The sequence below is a fragment of the Pinus tabuliformis genome, chromosome 4_1, assembly GCF_031772625.1.
Source record: "Pinus tabuliformis cultivar Carrire ecotype Pingquan chromosome 4_1, CPIR1, whole genome shotgun sequence".
Lineage (NCBI taxonomy): Eukaryota > Viridiplantae > Streptophyta > Pinopsida > Pinales > Pinaceae > Pinus > Pinus tabuliformis.
Window position 1 is genome coordinate 960,443,009 of NC_142303.1, and position 5,836 is coordinate 960,448,844.

The window sequence follows — 5,836 nt, forward strand, 5'->3', positions numbered from 1 at the left end:
AAGCGTAATCATGATTTTATGTAATTGATGAAAAGAAGAAAAATAAAATTATTTTGTAATGCTTGAGTCATGGGTTTCATGCTCAAGGAATTTTATTTTTAGTTAAAGCTCTCATTGTGAGATATTAGGTTTGGTCATCAATTCATAAAATCTAGTGAGTCAATGTCAAGAAATGAAGACTCATTTTGGGCATGTTATATATTATAAAAAGAAATTTGGTTTTATTCATTAACCCTCCAAGACCTTGTCACAAGCACTCCCTCATGTGGGTCTTCAAAATAGATGAAGATCATTCTAGACAAGCATGTAAGCCTAGTCAAAAGGTGAAGTTGGCCTATTTTGATGGAAAATCCGCTATAGATTTTGAGGAATCGACCTGCATTAAGAACACCATTCGATCAAGCATCTGAATTTGAAGAAATGTGACAATCACAAAAGAAGAGCCTCTCTACAAGTGAAAAAGGAAGAACAAGAAGCTGAATTGTTCTGGGTATGTTTTAGGGCTAATATCTCTCACACATGTGAGGAGAAGTGGTATCACCTACTATAGAAGAAGCCAAGATTGTCACGTTCATCTTAGGAGGTCGAATTAAGGAAGAGAGAAAGTCAAGAATACAAGTCGAATTGAAGTAGTATAAGTCTCCATCCAAGCGAAGGGAACAAGGGTACAAAAATTGGTGTTGATCCTTCTCATGTTCTACAACTAGGGTTTATGAATAGGCCGAAAGTTGTAGGGCAGAACCAAGAAGACAAATTTGAAGGATAACCGAGACAGAAAGGGAGGCAAGCAGTTTGACCATCGTTGAATCAAGGAAGAAGAAATCAAATGAAGAAGTATTGTGACTTGGACTTGGATAGGTTGATATGTGAAGGTTCTTGGTCTTGGTATTCGTCAATTGAAGTTTTTATAAGAAGAAGTTTTCGTTTGGGTTTTCCTCTCAAGTTGGAGTGGTTTTGGCCTTGGCTAATCACCTATATCTTGTGTCTCTTGTCTCATTATTTTTTATGGTTTGGTATTTGTTTGATGAACAATAACAATATAATAATATAATTCAAATGATAACCTAATCTAAAGAAGTAAAAAGTATTAACAAGCAGTTATTATCACAGAGAAATCACCTAATTCATATGCCCTAGATTTCTCAACATGGTATCAGAGCTAAGGTAACAAATCAAGGAAGGGCATCTCATCAAGATACACACAAGCATTCAAGGATTGAAACTCTAGAAGGGAATAAAATAATATGTAAAAGTTCATATCATCCTAAAAATCATCTTGATGTCAAGATCTACAAGGAAGAGTCAAAACCCTAGTTCGAAGAAGAAGTCTATATCAGAAGAAGTCTTGGGATCCTTGCTCAAGTCATCAACAAAGAAAAGGACCACAAAGACCCTACCTTTACTTAAGTTGAAAATATCTACAAATAAAATTAACTTGAATTCTACTCATCCAAGAGAATCAAGATCAAGGACGTTGTCATCATCGTCAAAAGTTCTAAAGTGATCTCCCTCTTTTTGGAGCCAAGGATCACTCTTGAAGAAAACTATATTCATCAAGGAGAATTTTTCTATTATATATATCATCATCAAATTCAAGGAAGCAACAAGTGGAATAAGAATATTCACAAGTAAGTATATTTATGTCTACATCTGAATCTGTTAAAATGTCTTTTTGCAAGGAAGGCAACAAGCTAGTTGGGGCTTCAAACTTTCTTACATGGAAGAAGAGGACAAATCTGAATCTCGTTGAAATTCAGGTCATGGAACACATTAAGGGCTCAATCTCCAAACCTCCAAAAGAATATTCTCAAGCACTTGCAAGGTTCATGAAAGGGGAAGTAAGGGCTCAATGGATTCTCATAGAATCCATCAAGGATCCTTCATTTCATATGTATCTAAACTCGAAACTTGAAAAGAAATATATGACAAACTGGTAGAGTTATTTTCAATAAACACTACAGGAGAAGTTATATCATTAAGGAAAAAAATATACAAGCTAAGGATATCAAAAGAAGAAGGAATATCCTCATACTTTATGAGGATAACTGAAATAAGGGATCAACTTCAAGATTTGGGAGAAATAATGCCTGACAAAGAAATGACCACTATAGTATTAAATAAACTACCAAAGGAATGGGGCAACTTCACATCAAGCATTTATGGGAAGAAGGAAGCTACTCCATTCAAGGATCTATGGTCACTATGAAATATTGAAGAAACCAGGCTGAAGGAAAAAACTGATGTAGGATCAAATGAGAAAAATCAAGCATATGCTACCATGACAAAAAGAAAAGGAAAATTTGGGAAATTTGGTCCTCGGAAAAAGAAGAAGAATATGGCTAAGGTTCAATGCTATGGATGTCAAGAATATGGGAATTATAAGAGAGATTGTACCAATATCAATAAGGATAATAACAAAAGGGGAAGAGAAGAAGCCCATATCATCAAAGAAGTGGAGGAAGTTGAAAAGAAGAAATCCAAGAAAGAGGAAGTAAAGGATCTCTACGATGATTGAGATAGTTTTTCTCACCTAGTTCTTTTCAAGTTTCTATCTTTCAAGTTTTCTATTGTAGGATATGACCATCATGAGTGACTAAGGAGCATGATAGGGTGCATCATGGAATCATATAATCATTGAAAGAAAGAGCGCATAGAATCATCATAGAGAAGCATGAAAGGTAGCTAAAATAAAAGTCTATGGAAGTAACATATGGAAGGATATAGATCTTGGTAACCTCATTAAAATCATAAGTGGTACTTATAAGAAAAGGGAAAATTCATCTAGTATAAACCACATCAGTCAAAAGGATATATTTGTTGAATGAGGATACTCAAGATTCGTTGTTGGAATCTGTTATGAATATAATTTATATAAAATAGAATAAATATAGATGAAAGATTATTAAATCATAATTGTAGTTAATTAATAATTAGTTAATGAAGAGGCATGTCTTAATGGACATGACCATTCAAGAAAGGGAACCTTCCTAGGTATATAAGCATGCCCCCATTGTAGAATTCCAATCATCTTGGTACATTTCATATTATTAATAAAATACTATTTATAAATACATTTGTGTATTTTGTATCTAAGAGCACAAACAATTATAAGTTTTTTTTCTTCAGTGGTATCAGAGCCATGCGAGCCTTTGGAAATTATCCACTACACAATATGCCATTAATTTTATGTCCTAAATTCATTGACCATTTAAGCAAAATTCGAGAATTGTTTCAGCAATTAAAAAACTCGTGTAGAGTTTATAGCATGTCTAAAGGAAGAATACATTGAAATGAAAGGAACTAACATTAAAGAATGTTCAAACCAAGCGAATGTTGTTGAAAATTTTCCTCAAGGTGACATAGATAAGAATGTTCAAGTAGATGATGAATTGACATAAATTATTCATGAAGAATCACTACATTCTGCAGAAGATCAGGGAGAGATTATGTCAATTTCAGATTGTGATGAGAATGAAGATGATCTTAAAGATGAATATGTATCTTGTATAGCTAGTATCCAAAACCATTATACCACTGAGGAAAGATGTGACAAGAAATCCTCAGAATGGGAGAGAAAATGTGATCAGTTAGTTGCTACTCAAAAAGTGGAAGCAAAGTCCACTATTTTGGATTCACAACCTATGAATGATGATTTTAATATGGATGAGTCCAGTGAATTGGTGTTTATGGGGAAGAATAAATCAAAATATTTCAGGATGGATTCAAATCCAGAGAACAATAAGCTTTTACAAATGAGGAATATTGATGAGAATTTGCAAGAGGAAAAAGAACTGAAGCGGAAAGAAAAGGCAAAGGCACATCTTTATACAATTATAAAGGTTTCCCATGATCAAGATCTTTCTAATTAGATTCGTAAGGACATATATTTCGATCTTGTCGATCATGATAAGGTCCAAACATTTCGGATTCAGAAGCAAGTTCCTTTTATCTCTTTCAAGGAAGAAGTTGCAAAATAATTTGGCATTCTAGTGCAATTTCAACGGTTTTGGCTGTGGGCTAAGCGTCAAAATCATACATATCATCCTAACATGCCCTTAACACAACCAGAGGAGTCCCAATCTGTTGGCATCTTGAGGGAGACTTCAAACAAGGCACACATTGCAGAATTGAGATTGTTTTTGGAAGATGAATATGGTCCAGATCTTCGATTTCTCCCACCTCTTGATAAAACAAAAGATGATATACTTTTGTTTTTCAAACTCTATGATACAGAGAGAGAAGAGATCAGGTATGTTTGGAGGCCTTTTTACAAGGCTCTGGGAAAGCCAATAAAAATTATTACAAAGCTGAATGCCATGGCTGGTTTTCCACCAGATGAGGAAATTGATCTTTACAAGAAAATCAAATTTGAACCAAATGTCATGTGTGAACCCATTGAAAAGAGAATTACTTTTCAATCTAGCTAGCTTGAAGATGGGGACATCATTTGCTTTCAAAGATCTCTTGTTACATTTGAAGAGGATATACATCGATTTCTAGACGTTCCTGCATTTCTATATTATGTTCATACTCGACAGATTATACATTTTTGGCATTTGGATAAGCCAAAGGAAGATGAATTTTGCTTGGAACTCTCAAAACTCTCCACTTATGATGATGTTGTGGAGAGAGTTGCACAACAACTTGACTTGGATGATCCCTCAAAAATTTGTCTCACAACACATAATTGCTACTCACAGCAACCAAAGCCTCAACCCATCAGAGTAGACCACTTAAGTGATATGCTAATACATTATAGTCAAACTTCTGACATCTTGTATTATGAAATTCTCGATATCCCTCTTCCAGAGCTGCAAGGGCTAAAAACTTTGAAGGTTGCTTTCCATCATTTAACAAAAGATGAGGTATCTGTGCATAACATTAGATTGCCCGAATAGAGTAATATCAGTGATTTTATCAATGAAATTAAGGCAAAGATTGATCTTTCAAACCCAAATGTGGATATTAGATTTCCTGAAGTCTTCTACCACAAAATTTATAAGATTTTCCCCTTGAATGAAAATATTGAGAACATAAATGATCAATATTGGACTTGTGAGAAGGGAAGTTTCCAGAAGTGTGGAGGGTTGCTCCTCTTCAGAAGGTAATATTACCTTGGCCTCTTGTATTCCCGTTGTGCACCAATACTCAATGCTACTGTAGCTTTTATCTCCCATCCGCCTTTCCTTCTTGCATATTGTTCCCTATCACTCCATTCCTACTCATTGTTCCACTGTTGATGTTGTCATATCTATTTGCTATCCTCATGTCATTCATGCCATTTTGTCATCGTACACTCTATCATTTGAACCACTATTTTGCGTTCATTTATCTCCCCGAGCTCTATTCATTATTTCGACAGATAGAGATCCTGCAAACTACCTTCTAAGCCATAATACAGTTTGGTCCAATCTAAGCAACAGGTCAGGTTATTAATTGTTCCCAACAGGCATTGACCCATCGCAATATAGTCCTGACCACGGCAGACAACTGTAGTCAATCAAGCCCCCCATCCCCCAAGGATACGTATTCCATATTGTACCATGTAGCTTCCCTAACACATCCTCTCCGACCAATTTGACACCAGTGTTGTGTCTATCACTCGATTGGCTCGTGGTCATAAGACATGGTTCAAAAATTGCATCGGTTCGATCCAAACCAACATTCGTGTCAGTGGTCATCAAATTTGTGATCCACTGGTCAACAGGTCATTACACATAAATTTTATTAACATAGTTATAAATTAATTATAAACTATATAACTATATTATAATTATAATTATAAATTCAATATAAATATAAATATAAATTATTATTTAATTTAATATATATCTAT

The 5,836-nt window shown here is 34.6% G+C and overlaps 1 pseudogene; it reads left to right on the top strand.

Annotated features, from left to right (window-relative positions):
• Positions 1 to 3,446: 3,446 nt before the first annotated feature.
• LOC149179347 (ubiquitin C-terminal hydrolase 13 pseudogene) lies at positions 3,447 to 5,108 on the top strand (annotated as a pseudogene).
• The last annotated feature ends 728 nt before the right edge of the window (positions 5,109 to 5,836 follow it).